At 36.7% G+C, this 25649-nt stretch overlaps 1 long non-coding RNA gene across 3 annotated transcripts; it reads right to left on the bottom strand.

Moving 5' to 3' along the window:
• Positions 1 to 1472: 1472 nt before the first annotated feature.
• On the bottom strand, positions 1473 to 23435 carry LOC135101920 (uncharacterized). 3 transcript variants are annotated; one of them, XR_010269462.1, is made up of 3 exons: positions 23266 to 23434; positions 21111 to 21217; positions 1473 to 2125 (listed from the first exon to the last, which is right to left on the bottom strand). It is a non-coding gene; the product is annotated as an uncharacterized LOC135101920 (long non-coding RNA). The 3 variants fall into 3 exon arrangements; XR_010269461.1 differs by lacking the exon at positions 1473 to 2125 and adding an exon at positions 17626 to 18097 and having other exon boundaries at positions 21105 to 21217; positions 23266 to 23435; XR_010269460.1 differs by lacking the exon at positions 1473 to 2125 and adding an exon at positions 17626 to 18097 and having other exon boundaries at positions 23266 to 23420.
• Positions 23436 to 25649: the final 2214 nt, after the last annotated feature.

Genomic DNA, 25649 nt, shown 5'->3' on the forward strand with positions numbered 1-25649 from the left:
CATGTTGTATAGAATGTTTTCCAATTAAATTTCTTTCAGTCTCCCTATCTTTTTTACAGAGATGTAGTTTAGATATTTGATTCCAAAGTCAGTTAAGTTTTTCTTTTTTCATTCCTGATCAACTCTGTGCTCTTTCATAAGAGGCATTGATCTGTGCCTTTTCATAGAAGCATGGTCCATGACCTAGTGACATGCAAGGTTTATTGAAGGGACCTGAAACTGATTACAGTGATGAAATTATTCCTTTGAAAGTATTGATGGCTGATCTCTTTCTATAGGTGAGGGTTAGTGTTCTCTACTGTACCAAATACTGAACTGTCTTTTGTACTATTTCTCCATCTGTATCCTACCCAGTAATGGTAATAGACTGAGGAACTCCCCACCTTTGTTAATTTTTACTAAGTATTGTCCTAGTGGTAATCAGATGCAGCATTGATTTGCTTAGGAGTTGGGTATCTGAGAATGAGTGGTTATTGGCACCAAGTGCAGCTCAGTTGTGGGTAACTCCAGTTGTTGGGAGCATTCCATGGTACACAGATGGTGGGATAGTCTTGCCTTGGACTCTTGCAAATGTGTACTATGTCCCAGTGAGTTTTGTTTTTATTTGACATGAATCCCAAGTTTATTTAGGCATTTCAGGGACTTATTGTGGGTGATGGAGATCTCCACAGCACTCTTCTCTTGGTGGGTGGGTAGCTGTTGAAAAATTCATATGAATAGAGATGTCAGATGTAGGTAAAATAGAGAAATGTTGATTTGATTGTGAACTAAATCCCACAACTTATATTATCTTTGATAAGAAAGGTTTCGTTTAAACCATGAAAATTGGATAAATGAAGCTGAGCATTATTTTACTGCAACAAGAAGGCACACAAAGTGAAGGAGATTGCATACTTGTCTTTAGTTTGTTGTCCCTTTGATGGGGAACTTGTATCATTGTTAAAAGCTTAAATCCTGTAAAATAGCATGGATCCATCTGAATCTTTATTCAGTCAAAAGTTTATATGATGTGTAGACTATTCAAGCTTGCCAGCCTGGAGCCTGGAGCCTGCTTGTTGTAGAGTTGTCCTATGTTCTGTAGATTTGCTTGATATTATAAACAATTATGGTAAAATTTTTGTAAACAATTTTGTTCTTTATTTCTGTCAGTATCAGATTCAGTATTTTCTCCATCTTATGGCAGCATATATTTTCAACACAGAGTGAGGGCAGTGTCATTCCTCCTGTCCACTACCCCAACTTCTACTCCCAACACTACCACAGCAATGAGCGGTCTGGTGTGGTGGCTGAGGATTCTTTTGAAGAGGACAATGCTTCTGCTTCATCTGAGCAGGTCAGAAGGTGGATAGCAGCAGTACTAGTAGCAGACTGGTGTTACCTTGATGCTACTGCTACATTGCATTATTTGCATAGTTTTTTCAGTTGTCATGGACTTTGTGTAATATGTATAAAAGTATATGAAGCTCAAGAAACTTGTTGATAAGGTTTATGTTCAGCATACAAATTGTAGGATGCAAAGACAAGGATTGAAATATCATTGCCACAATTCCTGACAAAGCATTTGGTGCCACAGAATATTCAGCAATGTAATGTTTGTTTGGCAAACAAACCAGTTTCCCTGAATGATAGCTTTATTTCTGCAGGTTAATACAGTCTCTCTATGGGGGAGAGTTTGGAGACAAAGCCAAGCATATATATATATATATATATATATATATATATATATATATATATATATATATATATATATATATATATATATATATATATATATATATATATATATATATATATATATATATATATATATATATATATATATATATGGTTTGTGAGCCAAGCATACTGATCATTACACTATCATGTGTAGTTTTAATATGTAATTTAGATCAAGGACAGTGCAGTGAGAGAGGAAAAATTATTCACTAGATTTTTTCAGAGAAGTTTTATGACATAAAGGATTAATTGAACGATCAGTATATATATTGGCCCACTAGCTGCATCTCTTTAACACAGAAAGCTTTCACTAATTATCTTGGCCCAATTCATTAAGTGCATCGCTGTTGTGGGAGGGAAGATATACAGTGTTTCCCTGCCATCTGTGGGAGTTACATTCCAGAACCTCCTGCAAATAGTTAAAATCTGTGAATATGGGAAACCATCCTTATAAGGATCAGAACTACCTATATTTATAGTTTAAATCTTAAACTATGCATCTCACATTTACTAAGCAATTCACTTTAAGACAATAAAAAACAGTTATTATATGTATAGTACATGATATTTTAATTAAAAAATACAGTGCACTATAAAATAAAAGGGGAATAAGTTGATATGTACAATAAACCCTTGATATAATGAACTTCTATTTACCAAATTTCAGGTATAACATCCTATTTAAGGCTGCTGTCTGCTGCCTCTCTCTCTCTCTCTCTCTCTCTCTCTCTCTCTCTCTCTCTCTCTCTCTCTCTCTCTCTCTCTCTCTCTCTCTCTCTCTCTCTCTCTATACACATATATAGCAAATTTTCATCTCAAGTGACCCACTCTCCCCCCATATGTGTTCGTTATATCTTGGGTTACTGTAATTTATAACTGAAAGAATAATTTGGGCTCTTTGGGCTGAAAGACTGAGCTGGTGGTGACACCTGGCAACTCTAAAAACTCCCCATTAGTTAGGTTAGGTTAGGGAAAACTCTGCAAATATGCAAAACCATGAATATGTGAGGGAACGCTGATATATGCTATCTCTTATTTGTTGTAGATGTATTCCATTCTATTGGCATAGAATGATAGGAAAATGGCATCAAGGAAGTAGGAATGCCACCAAACTAAGGAAATAGAGAAGTCAAAATTTAGTCATTGCTCTGTTTTGTGAATTGGTAGATATTGTGCCTGGTGGCTCCACTTCACCATTCCTCAAATCAGGGCGGTCAAGTTCTCAACTTAAGCCAAAAGTATTCTAAAAAAGTAGCTTAAGAAAAATATGTATTTAGTACAGTCCATGTAATGAAAAGGAACTAATCATGATTAAACAAAGAACTCTATGTTCTCCTTTATGAAAGAGTGAGAAATTAATATATTATAAATATGGGAGGTATATATATTACAGTCCCTGTATTGAAGGGGAACTCATCATGATTGAATGGATAACTATGTTCTCTTTTATGAAAGAGTGAGAAATTCATATATTATAAATATGGGAGGTATATATATTACAGTCCCTGTATTGAAGGGGAAATCATCATGATTGAATGGATAACTATGTTCTCTTTTATGAAAGAGTGAGAAATTCATATATTATAAATATGGGAGGTATATATATTACAGTCCCTGTATTGAAGGGGAAATCATCATGATTGAATGGATAACTATGTTCTCTTTTATGAAAGAGTGAGAAATTCATATATTATAAATATGGGAGGTATATATATTACAGTCCCTGTATTGAAGGGAAACTCATCATGATTAAATGGATACCTATGTTCTCTTTTATGAAAGAGTGAGAAATTAATTATGAGCAAAACAAAGTTTACTATGGAGGTTGTTGTTTCGTTTTGAGGGGCCTGGCTCAGTCTGACCATAACCCTATTCAATCGCTAATATCTCCAGAACTATGTGGCTGATCGTAACAAAATTAGCATCATATGATAGCACACCTCTATCAATTTTATATGATATAGCTTTCATCTCTTCTATTGGGTGAAGTTAACTTACTAAAAGTAGAAGGGTGTCAGAAATGGGATTTCTCAAAAACTACTCAACCAGTTTTAATGAAACTTAAGAGGTGTCATGTTATAATTTTAATAAAATTCCTTACGTCAACTTTGAAGTAGCACTGTACATGCACAAAGTCAAAATTACAACTTTTTAAGTAATTAACTGATCAAGCTCAAATTTTTGTTGGTAATAAGAGTAATACAAGTTATAATGAAAAATCATATGAAATTTGCAATACTACTGTGCATATGCAAAATACAATACAAAACTTTTTGTAAAGTGACCATCAGTTTTCTGCAATTTTCACCAATTTTCTTTTGTCTCAATGAGAGCGGATAGATACCACTGAACACAAAATGAAATTTCCTATCAAGTGGTATATAGCACAACCACTGGGCTCTTGCAGAGTTTTGAGCTAGAGTGATTTGAATATTAGGCAAGTGTGGGGTGCCTGAAGTTGCCTCTCTCTCTCTCTCTCTCTCTCTCTCTCTCTCTCTCTCTCTCTCTTCTTGAAATACCCCTTCCACTGATGCATTACTGACATCTTTGCTCGTTAATTGCCTTCCAAGGCATTTTACTGGTATATTATAACTTTTCTTCATTAAATTGTGTAACATTTGCTGTCTTAGATATAATTTTCTATCTGTACAACATCACCTCTCCTCTAGTAAACCTCATCTTTATTTATGATATGCATGTACAGTATTATGAATAAAATAATAAAAAATAATTAGGTAAAAACCAACTTAAAATTTACTTGATGGGTCCTGTTGATGATGCTCATCAAGGCTAGTGTCTTCTGGTATCAACCCTAAGTCTCTTGAGACCCCCCCCCTCAACTTTTTCTTCATTAATTTCTGCAACATTCACAGTCTTAGATCTAGTTTTCAATTTCTAGAACACAATCTCTCCTCTACTAAACCTTATCTTCTTTTCCTCACTGAAACATAGGTGTCTGAGGCAACTTACAATAGCCCCTTTTCTGTTCCCTCCTACTTTCTTTATTCTCATTTTCAATCCAAAGCTGAATGTTGCGTTTATGTGCGCAATGACTTAACCTGCTGTTGTGCCCACACTCTTGAATATTCCGAGTTTTTCACCATCTGGCTACTATTACAGAGTCACTCTCAAACTAAATTTATCTGTGCTGTATACCTCTCACCTAACTCCTCAGACTATAAGAAATTCTTTGACTACTTAACCTCCAAAGTGGAGCACATTCTGACTCACTTCCCTTTTGCAGAGACCTCCATTCTTGGAGACTTCAATGTTCACCACCAGCTTTGGGTTTCCTCTCCCTTCACTGACCATCATGGTGAACTAGCCTTCAACTTTGCTATCCTCCAATTGGTGCAACACCCTGCTCATATCCTTGACCGTTTTAGAGATGCATACTAATCAGTCACTTCCTACACTCATACCTTATATTACTTCCCCCCTGATCTTACAAAACTAACCCTACAAAACTTTATCATCTTTCCTGTACTTTATTTTTAAACACATCTATATGATTTCAGTCTCATATATGTATCAATTTATATCACCTAACCCTATGTGTCATCCCATCCATCTTCATACTCAACTTTATAACAATATAGATATATATTATTCTGTATAAACCTTATCATATTATGTTTTTATTTATCTTCATGATAGATTTTTCGATTTTAAGTTGTCTATTGTGTTTACTTTAAGTAATGTACTTTTAAATTTTTCATTTGCCTGAAAAGCATCAAGCTTATACATAGGCTGGCCAATAATGTATACCTATCCAATAATGAAATGTATAAACCTAGGCTATAATAAAGTGTTTAAGTGTTTAAGTGTTTAAGTGATACACCCAATATTCTTGACCTTTTCCTAACCTCTAATCCTTCTGCTTATGCTGTTACCCTATCTTCTCCATTGGGCTCCTCCAATCACAATCTCATATCTGTATCTTGTCCTATTGCTCCAATCCATCCTCAGGATCTCCTAAGGAGAGGTGCCTCTGGTGTTTTGCCTCTGCTAGTTGGGGGGAACTGAGGAGGTATTTTGCTGAATTTCCTTGGAATGACTACTGCTTCTGTGCCAGAGACTGTGTGCCGAGCGCATAACGGAGGTGATAGTGTCTGGCATCGGGCCCTACATTCCTCACTCTTTTTCTCGACCTAAACCTTCCAAACCTTGGTTTAACACAGCCTGTTCTCCTGTTATTCATGATAGAGAGGTAGCTCACAAAAGGTACTTGAGCCTTCCATTACCAGAATCTCTTGCACTTTATATTTCTGCCCATACCTAAACCTTCCAAACCTTGGTTTAACACAGCCTGTTCTCCTGCTATTCATGATAGAGAGGTAGCTCACTAAAGGTACCTGAGCCTTCCATTACTAGAATCTCTTGCACTTTATATTTCTGTCCGGAACCATGCCAAGTCTGTTCTCCAACTAGCCAAAACTCCTTCATTAATAGAGTGTCAAAATCTTTCAAGATCTAACTCCCCTCGTGATCTCTGGCACCTAGCCAAAAACATCTCCAATAACTTTGCTTCTTCTTTCCCTCCTTTATTTCAACCAGATAGTACCACTGTTATCATATCTATCTCTAAAGCTGAACTCTTTGCTCAAACCTTTGCTAAAAACTCTACCTTGGACAATTCAGGGCTTGTTCCTCCCTCTCCTCCATCCTCCATGCTACCTATTAAAATTCTTCACAATGATGTTTTCCATGCCCTTGCTGGCCTAAACCCTCGGAAGGCTTATGGACCTGATGGGGTCCCTCCTATTGTTCTCCAAAACTGCTCCTCTGTGCTTGCACCTTGCCTAGTCAAACTCTTTCATCTTTGTCTATCAACATCTATCTTTTCTTCTTGCTGGAAGCTTGCCTACATTCAGCCTATTCCTAAAAAGCGTGACCGTTCTAATCCCTCAAATAACCATCCTGTTGCTGTAATTTCCTGCTTATCTGAAGTTTTTGATGCATCAACAGGAAGATTCTTAAACATCTATCACTTCACAACCTTCTATCTGATCAACAGTATGGGTTCCGTCAATGCCACTCTACTGGTGATCCGGCTTTCCTTACTGAGTCTTGATTATCCTCTTTTAGAGATTTTGGTGAATCTTTTGCTGATGCCTTAGACATATCAAAAGCTTTTGATAGAGTGGCACAAAGCTTTGATTTCCAAATTACCCTCCTACAGCCTCTATCCTTCTCTTGGTAACTTGATCTCGAGTTTCTTTTCTGACCATTCTATTGGTACTGTGGTAGATGGTCACTGTTCTTCTCCTAAATCTATTGACAATGGTGTTCCTCAGGGTTTTGTCCTGTCACCCACTCTCTTCCTATTATTCATCAATGACCTTCTAAACCAAACTTTTGTCCTATCCATTCCTATGCTGATGATACCACCCTGCACTTTTCCGCGTCTTTTTGTAGACGTCCAACCCTTCAGGAAGTAAACAGTTCACACAAGGAAGCCACAGAATTCCTGACTTCTGATCTCTCCAAAATTTCTGACTGGGGGAGAGTGAACTTAGTATTGTTCAGTGTCCCAAGAATTCAATTCCTCCGTCTATCAACTCGACACAACCTTCCAGACAACTATCCCCTCTTCTTCAGTGACACTCAACCGTCCCCTTTCTCTACACTGAACATCCTCAGTCTGTCCTCTGTCCTTTAATCATAATCTAAACTGGAAACTTCACATCTCATCTCTAGCTAAAACAGTTTCTGTGAAGTTAGGCATCAGTCTTCTTCACCAGTTTTTCTCACCCCCACCCCTCCTTATCCGTCCATGTATGTAGTATGCTATCTTTTAGATAGGGTGTAATCAAAAGTTTTCCATCTCATCAACTCCTTTCCTCTAACTGACCGTCTTCAGCCTCATTCTCATTGCTGCAATGTTGCATCTCTTGCTATCTTCTACTGCTATTTTCATGCCAACTGCTCTTCTTATCTTGTGAAGTGCATGCCTCCCCTCCTCCCTTGGTTTTGCTGCATAAGACTTTCTTTTTTCTCTCATCCCTATTCTGTCCACTTCTCTAATGCAAGTTAACCAGTATTCTCAATCATTCATCCCTTTCTCTAGTAAACCTTGGAACTCCCTGCCTGCCTCTGTATTTCCACCTTCCTATGACTTGAACTCTTTCAAGAGTGAGGTTTCAAGACACTTAACTTGTATTTTTGACTAACATTTTTGACTGTTTGGGGACTGGCACCTCAGTGGCTGTTTTTTTTTTTTTTTTTTTGCTGGAATTTTTGTTTCCCTTGGCCTGTGCCACTCCTACATGAAGGGGAAAAAAAGAAAAAAAAGGGAGGTAGATGTGATCAGGGACTGAACCAGGAATGAACATACCAGAATACCAAGCCTTAACTAACTGGACCATGAGGTACCTCACAGCTAATCTAGCTTTGGCTCATATTTGTGTCCTATCACTGCATTACATGGCTCTTCCTTCTAGGTTAATTTCTGATGTTTCATTAATTTAATGTGGTACAATAAGTATCCAAACAATCCAAAGTGTGTGTCTGGGAAGTGTGGTTCTGGTCTTGCAAGGTTTACCAGAGTATTCACTAGGAAGCCCCTGCTCCATTCATGTTTTCTCCCTTTTTTGGGTGGGACACTCATTTCCTGTTTGACGCAACAAAACAATGCCATCATAAGTTCATACTAGGCTTTATTCTTTCCCCTATATGAAATCTTTTAAGACCATCCCACCACCATGTTGCCAATGTCATAGTTAAACAAAGAAATACATTTCCTATTACAAAATTAAAAATTATGAAAAAAAAAATGTATAAACATGGGAAGTGGATGTGACCAGGGATTGAAACCAGATCTGACAAGCTTAAAGGACAAGCCTTTAGCTGACATAATCATAAAGTACATCACATCTAGTTTAGCTTTAGCTCATGTTTTCACATCCTAGCTGAGGTCTAAAAATGTGTACCAAGCATTTATGTTCCTTTTTACATAAGCTACTGTTGTTATTTGTCGACAGTATATAATTTATTTAGAGCTGCCTGTTATTTATTTTTCCAGTTTTTAGAATAACATCTCACAGGTATCAATAATTTTAACCCCCTGAGCAACAAGCAACACAGTGGTGTGCATTTCAGGGCTCTGATGGGTAATGAATGTATGTGCCTCATGATTTTCAATCCTTAAATCAAAATGAAAGTGGGAGAGAGATATTTTGAACATTACTTAGCAACATTTACAAAGCTGCTCCCTACCACTTTTAGTGACTTGCCATCTGGTATTCTATACAAGGCAAGTATCATGGAAGGAGGTGATCTGCCCTCATCCTAATGAATGGCTAAGTGCAAATGCAAGCTAACCTCATCCACTCCCATTAAGTGCTGTTAAACAAGGAGTCACAGTGGAAGAACATTCCTTTTGATATGTGGGGAAAGCAGTGAGGGCAGGTGGGGCAAGTGAGCTGTAGCCAGTACTATATCCAGCATAATGAACACACCTTTACTTCCTGTTGAACTAAAATAATGAGTCAGACAAAAGTACCACTAGAATGGAGAAGGATAGGTGCTTCTTATGCTGTAAGTTTCATTATTCTAGAATCTGTACTAAATGAGATATAACTAGGAATAAGAGTTATTTTTCTCTAAAAACTCATTACAAGAAGAGGTTTCTGCACAAAAAACCCGTTGCTTAGGGGCTAGCAGAAGTTTCTGCATACTGGTAGTCTAGCTGAGTAGGTAATGCTTGTTGAAAGGTGATTACAAAATAATTTTATTACTGTAATATTTAGAGGCACTAGATCATTGATTATGGGGTATTATGAGTGAAAGAATTCACTGAAGAGTGTCTCTGGTATAATTGGCACCCAATCACTAATTGCACATTATGAAGGGACACTGTAATGTCAGTGTCATCAAATTCTGTCCCCCTCCCCACACACACACACACACACACACACACACACACACACACACACACACAATGGGCAGCAGAATTCTTATAAAAGAAGGAATAATAACAGACAAACAATATGGCTCCAGGAAAAGAAAATCATGTGTAACAAATCTATTAAGCTTCAGCTCAAGAGTGATGACATCATGTAGGAAAGAGAAGCATTTGTGGACTGTATATAACTAGATCTGATAAAAAGCTTTTGACAAGGTTCCCCCATGAAAGACTTATGTGGAAACTTGAAAATATTAAGAGACTACATGGGACAAGTATAAAGTGGATGGAAAATTACTTAAAATGATGAGAAATGAGAACAGTAGCTAATGATGAAAAGTTGGTTTGGAAAACAGTAAAGAGTGGTGTGCCACAAGGGTCAGTACTATCACCAATATGGTATTGTTCATTGTTTATATAAATGATATTCTTGAAAAAATTGATAGCTACAACAGCCTATTTGCAGATAATGCTAAATTACAGAAAGAAATAAAAAGTTGCAAAGACTGTGAATATCTACAAAATGACCAATAAAATTTGTGAATGGAGCAAAAAATGGGAAGTTAAATTCGATGTAAGCAAATGTCATATGATGGAGATGTGCAGAAGTGAATAGAAGACCACATTGGACATACAAGGTAGAAAACAAATATATTAAAAGGATCCAGGAAGAAAAGGATCTAGGAGTAGTAAAGCCAGATAACTTCCAACCAGAGAAGCATATAGGTAGAATATGAGGAACATTTACAGATTACTATGAAACATAGTACAGCTTCTCACCTCATGAACAAAAGTAAGATGAGAAAAATAATCCCTATGATAATAAGACCTAGATTGGAATATGCAGCAGTTGTGTAGTCTCTATGTAAGAAGCATGTAAACAAGCTAGGAAGAATACAAACAATAGGAACAAAAATGGTGGCAGAATTTGAGGAATTAAGTTATGAAGAAAGATTAGAAAAAATATACTTACCAATACTGGAACAAAGGAGAGAAAGAGATTTGATAACTATCTACAAGTTGGCAAACAAAATGGAAGTTGGTAATGACAAAACCATTACTAAAAGAGACAAGCAGTCATGACAGTAGAATGGGACACTCACATAAGTAGGGAAAAGAAGATGTCTGAACAACACAAAGAATAGTTTTCCACAAAGACACACTGAAGTTTGGAATGGACTAAAAGAAGATATGTATAGTTTTGGCAACAAGTGTACACAAACTAAAGGAAAAATTAGACATGTATAGGTATGGAGATGGGACCACTTGAGTGTAGCTCGGGCCCTGTAAATTACACCTAGGTAAATACACAACACAGTGCACACCGTGCATGGCTACATGGACTTGTTTCTGACCATTATAGAGATGTTGTGTGATGTTTCAATAAGTGTGATGCCAAGAATGGAGTATTATCTGAACTAAATGTATACTATCTATGGTAAGAAATAGTGGTACAGATATTATAATAACTTTCTAATTAATTATTGATTTGAAAGGTTGCCTGATGGGATCCCTCCTATTGTTCTCCAAAACTGTGCCTCCGTGCTTGCACCTTGCCTAGTCAAACTCTTTCAACTCTGTCAACATCTACCTTTCCTTCTTGCTGGAAGTTTGCCTACATTCAGCCTGTTCCTAAAAAGGAAGACTGTTCTAATCCCTCAAACTACCGTCCTATTGCTTTAATTTCCTGCCTATCTAAAGTTTTTGAATCAATCTTCCTCAAGAGGAAGATTCTTAAACATCTGTCACTTCACAACCTTCTATCTGATCACCGTATGGGTTCTGTCAAGGCCGCTCTACTGGTGATCTTCTGGGTTTCCTTACTGAGTCTCAGTCATCTCTTTTAGAGATTTTGGTGAACCTTTTGCTGTTGCCTTGGATATATCAAAAGCTTTTGATAGAGTGTGGCACAAAGCTTTGATTTCCAAACTACCTTCCTATGGCTTGTGTCCTTCTCTCTGTAACTTCATCTCAAGTTTCCTTTCTGACCATTCTGTTGCTGCTGTGGTAGATGGTCACTGTTTTTTCCTAAATCTATTAACAGTGGTGTTCCTCAGGATTCTGTCCTGGCACCCACTCTCTTCTTATTATTCATCAATGACCTTCTAAACCAAACTTCTTGTCCTATCCACTCCTACACTGATGATACCATCCAGCACTTCTCCACATCTTTTTATAGACATCCAACCCTTCAAGAAGTAAACATTTCACGCAGGGAAGCCACAGAACACCTGAGTTCTGATCTTTCTAAAATTTCTGATTGGGGCAGAGCAAACTTGGTATTGTTTGTTGTCTCAAAACTCAATTCCTCCATCCATCAACTCGACACAACCTTCCAGACAACTATCCCCTCTTCTTCAGTGACACTCAACTGTCCCTCTTCTACACTGAACATCCTCGGTCTGTCCTTTACTTATAATCTGAACTGGAAACTTCACATCTCATCTCTAGCTAAAAACAGCTTCTATGAAGTTAGGTGTTCTGAGACATCTCTGCCAGTTTTTCTCACCCACCCCCACACTGCTAACTCTGTACAAGGGCCTTATCCGTGCATGTATGGAGTATGCTTCACACGTCTGGGAGGTTCTACTATTACTGCTCTTCTAGACAGGGTGGAATCAAAAGCTTTTCGTGTCATCAACTCCTCTCTTCCAGCTGACTGTCTTCAGCCTCTGTTCATCGCTGCAATATTGCATCTCTAGCTATCTTCTACTGCAGTTTTCAAGCTAGCTGCTCTTCTGATCTTGCTAACTGCATGCCTCTCCTCCTCCTGCAGCCTTGCTGCATAAGACTTTCTTCATTCTCTCACCCCTATTCTGTCCACCTCTCTAATGCAAGAGTTAACTGGTATTCTCAATCATTCATCCCTTTCTCTGGTAAATTCTGGAACTTCCTACCTGCTTCTGTATTTCCACCTTCTTATGACTTGAATTCCTTCAAGAGGGAGGAGGTTTCAAGACACTTATCCTTTAATTTTTGACTACCGGTTTGGACCCTTTTCTGGAACTAGCATCACAGTGGGCTTTTTTTTTATTGGATTTTTGTTGCCCATGGCCAGTGTCCCTCCTAGGTAAAAAAAAAAAGAAAAAAGAAAAAAGGGGGGAAGGGGGAAAAAAAAAATTAATTGCACTATCCTATGATCATATTGCATCAGATATTATATGAGGTTCCCAGAGCCAGAGTGATCTAAGTGCCCTTGTGGTCAAAATTACTATTTTATTGCATTGTCATCCCCAACCTTCCTAACGTGACGAGAGAGAGTGCAGACATCAGAATGGACCCCACATTAGGGTCAAAATCCATCCAAGTGAAATTATCCACAGAACCTTTTTGTCACGCTTGAGTGATAGCTATCAGTTGCTGGGGCCAGAGAGAATAACTCCCTCGCCACAGCAGCACGAGAAGAGTCAGCCAATGACAGCTCGTGCAGTGATTCACGTGTCACACTGAGACACTTCCCCACCACGACACCCACACACTTCACACTCTCCCTCCCTCCAGCCTGCTTGCTATCCATAAATAACAGGCTGCTATCTTAATTTTACTTTTACACAACACATAAGCCTTTCATTATTATGACGGACAACAACATACCCCTGAGGAGCCAGAAGCCACATTCCCAGATGTTTCTAAGATTTATCTTAGTGGGCTATGAACATCTTAGTGCTGGTAATTTTTTAAAGCAAAATCATTCGCAACTAAGAACCATGGAACATTCATAGCTATGAATGGGTCAGGGCTTTCATAGCTCACTAAGAACAACAGTTTCTCCTCAACAACAACAACAATGTGAACATATCCTTGTCTGAAAATAAAATCAGAAAAAAAACCTGAAAGTAAGCATTAAGATGGGTTTTATTATCAATATCAAGTAGTCTTCAAACACACTGAATAGTCTTTTGCTTTGAATAAATCATGTGTGTTTAACTGACTTGCTAGGAGAGTACTGAAATCACATTTCTGGAAATTACACTCATTAATAATCACAGCAGCAACACACATGATCCAGTGTGTGTAGCCAACACAAACTAAGGCTAATTATAGTTAACCCAAACATGACAATTGCAAATATAACTTTTTTCATTATGTTCCTTAAAAAGAAAAATTAATTCTGTCAGGGCATTTTCTTTCACATTCACAAAAAAAAAAAAAAAAATGTAAGTACAAAAGATGAGTGTTTCTTTTCTATGATCAATATCCCTGTGATAATAAGACAAGCATAATATCTCAGGTTCAAGATACATACTCATAAGAATATAAGAACATAAAAAATGGAAGCTGCAAGAAACCATCAGGCATACATGTGGCAGTTCCTGTATGAAATATACTTACCTATTTCCACCTATCAATCCCCATCCATAAATCTCTAATTTTCTCTTAAAGCTTCCTAATGACCCAGCACCAACAACCTGATTACTGAGTCCGTTCCATTCATCTACCACTCTATTTGAGAACTGATTCCTTCCTATCTCTTTTTTAAACTAAATTTTTCAAGCTTAAAACTGTTATTTGTTGTTCTATCCTGGTTACTAATCCTAAGAATTTTGCTTACATCCCCTGTGTTGTAACCCTTATAGCATTTAAAGACTTCTATCAGGTCCCCTCTTAACCTACATCTCTCTTAATGTAAATTTAACAGCTTCAATCTCTCTTTGTAAGGAATACTCCTCACTCCTTGTATCCTTTTAGCCATTCTCCTTTGTATTGATTCTAAAAGACCTATATACTTCCTGTAATATGGGGGACCAGAACTGCACAGCATAATATAGATGAGGTCTGACCAGCACCAAATATAACTTTAATATTACTTCGGGACTTCTACTTTTAACACTCTTAAAAATAAATCCTAATATCCTATTTGCCCTGTTTCTGGCCTCTATGCATTGCTTTCTTATATGGAATTTAGAGCTAACTATAAATTCTAAATCTTTTTTGTACCCTAAACCTACCAGAGGTTCATTGTTTATTGTGTACCTTCTGTGTGGATTTCCTCTACTTATGCTAAGTACTTTACATTTTTTTATATTAAACTGCATTTGCCATCTGTCTGTCCATTCGTTCATCCTATCCAAATCTGCCTGCAAGGGAATGGCATCCAATTCTAATCTAATTAATCTACCTATCTTCGTGTCATCCTCAAATTTACTAACGTCACAACTAATTCAACTATCCAAGTCACTGATGTATATTAAAAACATCAATGGCCCTTATACTGATCCCTGTGGCACCCCACTAATTACTTAATCCCACTCCGATTTAGAGCTGTTTATTATGACTCTGTCGCCTGTCACTTAGCCACAACCTTATCCACCCTAACACCTTCCCATCTATTCCGTGTGCCCTAACCTTTCTCAGGAGCCTCTGATGGGGTACCTTGTCAAACACTTCACTGAAGTCCAGATATAGGATGTCATAACTATCAGCATTATCTCCTGCCATGTAAACTTTACAGTAAAATCTTGACAAGTTTGTCAGGTAAGACTTCCCCTTTGTGAAGCTATGCTGTGACCAATTTATCAAGTTATGTTTGTCTAAATGTTCCCTAATGTTCTTTACTATTACAGACTTCATTATTTTATCTACAACAGAAGTTAAGCTTAAATCTCCTTTCTTAAAGCTTAAACTTGCCTCCACATTACCGGTATCTCAAGTGATTTCCTAAAGGCAGAAACTAACAGTTCACTAATAACTTCTTTGCATTCCTTAAGTACTCTGGGATATGAACTGTTCATGTTGACAAGTAGTTGGGTTTAGGAAGGGGGATAAAAACCCAGGGAGGAGTTAGGATTCTTTTAATCTCTAACATTTTGGCTGAATAGCCATCCTCAGAGAGACTGATTTACATGAGTGAAAACACACTATTTATAACAACATACAAAATTTTCTCATTTGACATTCGTACAGAGTATTGCCATCCTGGCGTGTACCTCACCTAATTTTATTTTCCTAGTCAGGTGGCATTATCCGCCTACGTGACGAGCCTTTACTGGGGATTTTCCTTGTACCTGACCTGAGGGCCAATCTGGCGGAATTACCCGCCCACCTGATAAAACCTTCTCTGTGGTTAATGACTCCCCTAGTTGTTATGAGGGCTGCCTCTATAGCTTTTCTTATTCTTTTCTTCAATCCAACTTTAATTTCTTAGCCTCTTCCCATTTTGGTAGGTGTTTACATTTTTCTATGTGCAATACAAGGGAGTTTGATGTGTTGCATTTTAAAACATCTTTCCTATGCTCTGCTATTCTTGTTTTAAGTCCCCTGCCTGTTTCTCCTATGTACTGCTTTGTACAACCTTTGCATGGTATGCTGTACACTACGCTGTTATTATTAACAAGTGAATGAATGTCCAATAAGGACGATTTCATTCACTACCTTTCAGCCCACAGCATGAGAGTCAAATCTGATGTGATTATTGGTTTTTACTTAAGAGCGTTCAGAATTTGCAGCAACAACTTCCTAGAGCAAGAAATATGATATATCATATCAACTTTCAAAAAGCTGGGTTATCCTGAAGGGCTCCTTGTTAGGCTTAAGAATAAGGCAAAGAAAATAACAACTGAAAACAAAGAGAATAAAGATCTCTGTACAACCAGCAAAAGAGAGAGTTATACATGTGTACCAAATTCGGACAAGGCTTCCATAATTAATAAATATTTGTCTAGAACAGGATTAAAAATAGCAACATTAGCGGGAGAGAAAATTGGTGAGCTAACGAGGACTAAAGAGACCGGACTTGTTAATAATAACAGCGTAGTGTACAGCATACCATGCAAAGGTTGTACAAAGCAGTACATAGGAGAAACAGGCAGGGGACTTAAAACAAGAATAGCAGAGCATAGGAAAGATGTTTTAAAACACAACACATCAAACTCCCTTGTATTGAACATAGAAAAATGTAATCACCTACCAAAATGGGAAGAGGCTAAAGAAATTAAAGTTGGATTGAAGAAAAGAATGAGAAAAGCTATAGAGGCAGCCCTCATAACAACTAGGGAAGTCATTAACCACAGAGAAGGTTTTATCAGGTGGGCGGGTAATTCCGCCAGATTGGCCCTCAGGTCAGGTACAAGGAAAATCCCCAGTAAAGGCTCGTCACGTAGGCGAATAATGCCACCTGACTAGGAAAATAAAATTAGGTGAGGTACACGCCAGGATGGCAATACTCTGTACGAATGTCATATGAGAAAATTTTGTTTGTTGTTATAAATAATGTGTTTTCACTCATGTAAATCAGTCTCTCTGAGGATGGCTATTCAGCTGAAACGTTAGAGATTAAAAGAATCCTACCTCCTCCCTGGGTTTTATCCCCCTTCCTAAACCCAACTACTCTGGGATATATTTCATCTGGTCTTGGTGTCTTGAACTTTCTTAGCCTATCTATCACCTGTTCCACTATCTCCTTAATTATGGTAATATCTTTCAGCTTCTCATTCTCTTCTGCTCTAAAAATTTCACTATCCAGCATTTCCTGCATGTTTTCCTGGGTGAAGACAGTTAAAAAATACTTCTTCAGAATTTTACTAATCTACTCCCCAGAACTAACCAGCAACCTCAATCCTCACCAAACTTGTAGAACAATCAAGCACTTTCATTCATTGATGATACAAAATTCATTTCTTGGATTGGAATTTAGACTATCAGTTGTCAACTGGTTTTAAAGTGAACCCTAACTTTCATTATGAAATCAGAAGCATCTGAGATCACTGTAGCACAATGGTGATAAGGCAGCATAGTGAAAACTGTGATGACAAAATGATTATGCTTATGAAGTGGTTAGTCTAGAAATAGTTCTGATATAAATTATAAAACTTGTGGCATGCAGTGAAGCAGAATTTATAGAGAAAGGGTGTCAGTTCTTTCCTTCCAAGCACAAAGTTTGTCTCTCATCAGTGGTATTACACATTACCAACAAATAGAAACAAAAGTGTTCAAAATTGTTATTTCTGACTCAAATCACTCCAATATGCCATTCAAAAATGGTGAAAAAAAATTGAAAGAATGTACAGATTTATAAATGCTTATCAAAGCTTTAATTATGCTTCATTCTGTCTCTCAAATCTCTAATATTAGAGTTACTAGTTTTAAAAGATTGGACTCCCAACTTTTTTTTACAAGGCCCATGGATCTCATTTGGAGGAAAGTAGAGACAAGGATTTAATATGGTATACATTCACATTTGGAATCATTCCATCACATCTCAACCTCCAGGCTAGATATACAGAAGATGGTATAACTATTAATCATATGACCTTAATCATGTAAGATTAAAATGGAAATTAAAAAAGCTCTTCCCTGGCAGGCAGTGAGGTTAAAAAAGCTTTTCTCTGGCAGGTGGTGAGCTACAGCTACCTGGCTGCACCTCAAGGCCAAAGCCACTCCAAAGATGTGGTCTATGGGTCTGGTGCAGCAGCCAAGCCTCCTTCCTCTGGCCACAGCTTCTCTGCCAGATCTCCAACTCTTAGCCAGACACTTTGACTGGAAATTCAGAAATCTGGTCATACAGCAGCTCCTGGCCATGCCTCAGACCATACTCACCTCAGCACTACACCACCTGTTATTACTGCCTTTGAGTCCTCAAAATTATCTCACATTTCCCCTTCCCCATTAGTCCATTCCTCATCATTCTCTGCACCATCACCTTTTTTCTCCTCATCCTTCTCACCTTCTGCTCACTCATCATCTCCCCCACAACCATCACTCCCTCCTGCCTCTCCATTTACTCATCCTGAAGCCATATTTGCCATGCACCAAACTTCTGCCACAGTTCACCCTGCTGATCCCAGCCAATTTATCATCAAGGACTCCACTTTCCAGGTTAGTAGGTATTTGTGATTTCTCTCTCTCTCTCTCTCTCTCTCTCTCTCTCTCTCTCTCATTAAAAATGGTAATTTAGATTTGGGTCAATCTGTGAAAATACAAATAAGAAACAAATGCAAACACACACAAATGTACAAATTTGATTTTGGCTACCTTCTGTTCATTCATCTCCCTTTCCCCTTGTTTCTCCACCTTTTTTATTTTTTGTTTGAGAGAGAGAGAGAGAGAGAGAGAGAGAGAGAGAGAGAGAGAGAGAGAGAGAGAGAGAGAGAGAGAGAGAGAGAGAGAGAGAGAGAGAGAGAGAGAGAGAGAGAGAGAGAGAGAGAGAGAGAGAGAGAGAGAGAGAGAGAGAGAGAAAATTGCCTCAGACCAGGGTATTTCCACTTGTATAGTCTTAAAACAGGCCATAGCCATTTTCTTCCATGTCCTGTCCTTTTTCTTATTTGCTTCTACACACCTGCCATTATACCGTTCTTGTTTCCCAATTTTCATTTTATAACCGTACAAACTGTTGCATCCTCTCTCTATACTTGCTCAAAAATATCTCATATTTTTCTTGCACTACTTTACCTTCAAATTGCTCTTTCCATTTAATTTTTCAATAAAACTTACTAAGCTCTGCAAAGTTTGCCTTAGCATAGTTCTGTCTCCAATTTCTGTATTGTTCTTTCCTGTGCAACACTGTTTCCTCCTGTAGTACTATCTCTATTGTCACATGATCACTTCTTCCCATTGAACTCAGACAATGTATACTTGGTCTACTTTCTGGGGTTTTCATAAACATTAAATCCAGCTGTGATGGTTCTTCTTCTCTTCTACATCTTATAGGCTCATTCACCCACTGTCTCGTTGTATTCATCATCATGGTTTGCATAAGTTCTTCACTCCATGACCCAACATTTTCTGTTACTTCCATCTCCTCTCAGTTAATTCTTTTAGTGTTGAAGTCACCTACTAAGAGTACTTTGTTACCTTTCCTTATCATTTCCTCCATACTATTTTTTTGTTTCTAGTTGCATACTTTTGAATTTATTAGTCTACCATGCATTAGTTTTTGGTGGTATGTATTTCACAATGATTTTCCTTTTTTCACATCTTTTGATCTTAATCACAACACTCATTGTTTCTACCATTCCATCACCATATTCCACTTCCTCAACAACAATATCCTTTTCTTACCAATATCATCACTTCTCTTCCCTTTCCTTTTCTGTCCCTCTTCCATGTACTGTATCCTTCCTTTGCAAATCCCAACTTTATTTCCTCTTCTAGTTTGGTTCCTGTTAAACATACCACATCTGGTTTATTGTTCTTTAAATAGTCTTCAAGTTCCAGTAGGCTGGACACCAAACCATCTACATTAGTATACATAATCTTTAAACTTCTGTTTGGTGGTCTTGTGTGGCATCTTTGTGCCACCATTTCCTCACTTTCATGTCCACAACTTTCCTGTGTTCTCTATTCATTTTTTGACTTTTAGTTTACTTCTCTATTCTTCGTTCATGTCTCTTTTTATCCATATTTCCTTCAATCCTTTTGCTTTTGCCAATTTTCCTGTTCTTTGCAAGACATGTTCTGCTGCTGTTTGTGACATGATTCTTGTTTTACATTGGCTTTGTTCTATTTTTGTCATACTTTCCGATCCTGTAAACCTCTTCAATTTGTTCGACTCTCCCCTCTCCTTCCTCTGCCACTTCTGCTATAATTTCCTTAGTTCTTTTCACTTCTTTCTCTCTAGCTGTTTTCATGGGTAGGTTCTTTTCCTTGACCCCAAATACCACCATACACATCTTTCTCTGTACTGTGTCTCTCACAAGATTACTTTTTTCCTTTATTATTTTAATCACTTGCTTTTCCATATCCTTGTTGTTTCTGTTGCTGTTGCCTTGTTATGTCCTCCATGTCCACCTTTTGCTGTTCTCTCTCTTTCCAACCTTTGACTTCCTCTGTAACTAACTCTCACTCCTCCAACCCTAACCTCTCTTGCAAAGTTTTCTTTAATTCTTCATTCTCTTTCTTGAGTTTCTTAATCTCTTCACAGTATTTCTTATTTAAGTCCACTATTTTTGTCACCTCTTCTCAGTTCTTTGTTTTCTTTTTCCCTTTCCATCTCTATTATATCATTGGATATCTTTTTTACATTGTCGCCACCCACTTCTGTTTCTTCCTTCCATGCCTTTATCATCGCTGTTAAGCTTCTTGTATTTTCACATTTTCTTCTTTAGTTATCCACATTCATGTATTTGTATGAGTTACATTGAGATCCTCTTCCTTGAAGCCCTCAAAAATACCTGTATGTGTGTGTGTGTTAACCTAGTTGATTACACTTATCTAGTTGTGACATACAGAAAAATACTGTTCCATCATTACAGTGCATGTGTCAAGGCTGAAGGAAGGACTTGGATAGTGAATGTGATAGTGTGGGTGATTGGGCCACTCAGGAAAAATTATACGATCAATCATACAAAAGTGTGATGCATGCTTCAAGTGCCAATGAAGAGCATTATGAAGACAAGGATATATATATATATATATATATATATATATATATATATATATATATATATATATATATATATATATATATATATATATATATATATATATATATATATATATATATATATATATATATATATATATATATATATATATATATATATACACACACATTGTATAGGTCTTCTTGATAGCTTGTTTTGCAGGGAAACTCCAGTTTCCTTCAACTTTATTCTTTCGTCAGTTGCTGTTTTGCCTATTTCTGCAGGCAGCTTCAAGCTAGAAAAAACAATAAAATACTATGTAAAAGTTGTATAAAATTCACATCATATGACACTACACACAAAAAACAAAACACTACAAGCACCAAGATTATAAACTGGATTGACAGAAAACAATAAGTATCCACACACATCTTGCCTGTATGGCAATGAGAGAGGGACTGAAAAAGTTGGGTTCCTAACACTATGATAATGGTATTGGAACGGGCCTCCGAAACATTATCTTACAATATGTGATTGACTTGATGTTAAGTTATTATTCAGTACTGGATTTATGTGTTTAATATATATTGCCTCTAATAATTTTGTATCCATATTGGACTCTGTCTTGTGTAGTATTCTAAAAACTTTGTCACAAAAAGGGATGATCATGTTCATGTGAATGGGGACTTATTGCTGAAAATGATGGAACAGCTGGTTGATTATTAGTTCAAGGAGAAATACCTTTATGTTCAGCAATTCTATGTGCAAGGTTATGTCTAGTCTCATAAAGTTTGGTGGCATCCCTACTTCCTTGATGCCATTTTCCTATCGTTCTATGCCAATAGAATGGAATACATCTACAACAAATAAGAGATAGCATATATCAGCGTTCCCTCACATATTCATGGTTTTGCATATTTGCAGAGTTTTCCCTAACCTAACCTAACTAATGGGGAGTTTTCAGAGTTGCCAGGTGTCACCACCAGCTCAGTCTTTCAGTCCAAAGAGCCCAAATTATTCTTTCAGTTATAAATTACAGTAACCCAAGATATAACGAACACATATGGGGGGAGAGTGGGTCACTTGAGATGAAAATTTGCTATATATGTGTATAGAGAGAGAGAGAGAGAGAGAGAGAGAGAGAGAGAGAGAGAGAGAGAGAGAGAGAGAGAGAGAGAGAGAGAGAGAGAGAGAGAGAGAGAGAGAGAGAGAGAGAGAGGTAGGAGACAGCAGCCTTAAATAGGTTGTTATACCTGAAATTTGGTAAATAGAAGTTCATTATATCAAGGGTTTATTGTACATATCAACTTATTCCCCTTTTATTATATAGTGCACTGTATTTTAATTAAAATATCATGTACTATACATATAATAACTGTTTTTTATTGTCTTAAAGTGAATTGCTTAGTAAATGTGAGATGCATAGTTTAAGGTTTAAACTATAAATATAGGTAGTTCTGATCCTTATAAGAATGGTTTCCCATATTCACAGATTTTAATTATTTGCAGGAGGCTCTGGAATGTAACTCCCACAGATGGCAAGGAAACACTGCATATCTTCCCTCCCACAACAGCGATGCACTTAATGAATTGGGCCGAGATAATTAGTGAAAGCTTTCTGTGTTAAAGAGATGCAGCTAGTGAGCCAATATATATACTGATCGTTCATTTAATCCTTTATGTCATAAAACTTCTCTGAAAAAATCTAGTGAATAATTTTTCCTCTATCACTGCACTGTCCTTGATCTAAATTACATATTAAAACTACACATGATAGTGTAATGATCAGTATGCTTGGCTCACAAACCACATATATATATATATATATATATATATATATATATATATATATATATATATATATATATATATATATATATATATATATATATATATATATATATATATATATATATATATATATATATATATATATATATATATATATATATATATATATATATATATATATATATATATATATATGCTTGGCTTTGTCTCCAAACTCTCCCCCATAGAGAGACTGTATTAACCTGCAGAAATAAAGCTATCATTCAGGGAAACTGGTTTGTTTGCCAAACAAACATTACATTGCTGAATATTCTGTGGCACCAAATGCTTTGTCAGGAATTGTGGCAATGATATTTCAATCCTTGTCTTTGCATCCTACAATTTGTATGCTGAACATAAACCTTATCAACAAGTTTCTTGAGCTTCATATACTTTTATACATATTACACAAAGTCCATGATAACTGAAAAAACTATGCAAATAATGCAATGTAGCAGTAGCATCAAGGTAACACCAGTCTGCTACTAGTACTGCTGCTATCCACCTTCTGACCTGCTCAGATGAAGCAGAAGCATTGTCCTCTTCAAAAGAATCCTCAGCCACCACACCAGACCGCTCATTGTTGTGGTAGTGTTGGGAGTAGAAGTTGGGGTAGTGGACAGGAGGAATGACACTGCCCTCACTCTGTGTTGAAAATATATGCTGCCATAAGATGGAGAAAATACTGAATCTGATACTGAAAGAAATAAAGAACAAAATTGTTTACAAAAATTTTATCATAATTGTTTATAATATCAAGCAAATCTACAGAACATAGGACAACTCTACAACAAGCAGGCTCCAGGCTCCAGGCTGGCAAGCTTGAATAGTCTACACATCATATAAACTTTTGACTGAATAAAGATTCAGATGGATCCATGCTATTTTACAGGTTTTAAGCTTTTAACAATGATACAAGTTCCCCATCAAAGGAACAACAAACTAAAGTCAAGTATGCGATCTCCTTCACTTTGTGTGCCTTCTTGTTTCAGTAAAATAATGCTCAGCTTCATTTATCCAATTTTCATGGTTTAAACGAAACCTTTCTTATCAAAGATAATATAAGTTGTGGGATTTAGTTCACAATCAAATCAACATTTCTCTATTTTACCTACATCTGACATCTCTATTTATATGAATTTTTCAACAGCTACCCACCAACCAAGAGAAGAGTGCTGTGGAGATCTCCATCACCCACAATAAGTCCCTGAAATGCCTAAATAAACTTGGGATTCATGTCAAAAAAAAACAAAACTCACTGGGACATAGTACACATTTGCAAGAGTCCAAGGCAAGACTATCCCACCATCTGTGTACCATGGAGTGTTCCCAACAACTGGAGTTACCCACAACTGAGCTGCACTTGGTGCCAATAACCACTCATTCTCAGATATCCAACTCCTAAACAAATCAATGCTGCAGCTGATTACCACTAGGACAATACTTAGTAAAAATTAACAAAGGTGGGGAGTTCCTCAGTCTATTACCATTACTGGGTAGGATACAGATGGAGAAATAGTAAAAAAGATAGTTCAGTATTTGGTACAGTAGAGAACACTAACCCTCACCTATAGAAAGAGATCAGCCATCAATACTTTCAAAGGAATAATTTCATCACTTTTACGAAGAACTTGCCTTTAAGTATTTTTTAACCCCTTGTATACCAAACCGCTAAAACGCATGCAAAACAAACTTTATGGAGAAACAGAATAACATTACCAAAAACATGTATTTTGAGTGTTTTTGATCATGTGATCTATAAAAACGCTTAAGTACATGCAAAGAACATTATGTTTGGGAAACAAAAGGACATTACGAGAAACGTGTATTATGAGTGTTTTTATAAGTTCCTTAAGTACCAAAAAGCTAAAACCCACAAATAACACTCTTTATTTAGACAATAAGAAATAAAAAAATAAAATAAATAGGATTTTTTTTTTTTTTGTTATTCATCTTCATAGGTACCGAGATGCCAAAATTCTGGGAAAATTCAGGGCAATTATGTGATAAGAGAATATTATCAAAAAAGTTAATTTCAGCTTTTTTTTTTTCGGACTGTTAAGTACTAAACGCTAAAGTGCATGCAAAGCCTCCAATATGAGGAAATTAAACGACCTTACCAGAAATCTGTGTTTTGTGTGTTTTTAAGCATGTTAGGCACCAAAACGATATATAATAAGGAACTCACTCTATATGGGAATCCAAAATAAAGTTACTGAAAACGTGTCTTCTCAGTGTTTTACGTAGAAAAACGTTAAAACGGATGCAAACCAACCAATATTAAGAAATAGAAAAACGTTACCAAAAAGGTATATTTTGAGTGTTTTTGAGCTTTTTACCTACAAAAAACGCGAAAATTGATGCAAAGCACTCTATATTGGGAAACAAAAGGACATTGCAAGAAAAGTGTATAATGAGTGTTTTATAGTTCAAAAGAACCACAAAGCAAACAACACAAAAACTCGTGTATATGGAGAGATTTCTTAGATACCAAAATGCTGAAACTCATGAATAACACTCTTAATTGAAAAACAGAACAACCTTACTAAATGTGTGTATTTTGAGTGCTTTTCACATTCTTAGTTACCAAAAACCCCAAATTACATGCGAAAATAGCTTTGAGGGGAAAAAAAAATGACTTTACCAGAAAAGTGTCTTTTGAGTGTTTTTCAACGTGATAGGTAATAAAGCACTCAAAAGCAGGACAATCACATTACATTGGAATAAAACCATTTTTTACCAAGAACTTGCCTTTAAGTGTTTTTGAGCTCCTTATATACAAAACTGCTAAAACGCATGCAAAACACACTTTATGGAGAAACAGAATAACATTACCAAAACCTTGTATTTTGAGTGTTTTTGATCATGTTATCTATAAAAACGCTTAAATACATGCA

The sequence above is a fragment of the Scylla paramamosain genome, chromosome 1, assembly GCF_035594125.1.
Source record: "Scylla paramamosain isolate STU-SP2022 chromosome 1, ASM3559412v1, whole genome shotgun sequence".
In the NCBI taxonomy this organism is placed as follows: domain Eukaryota; kingdom Metazoa; phylum Arthropoda; class Malacostraca; order Decapoda; family Portunidae; genus Scylla; species Scylla paramamosain.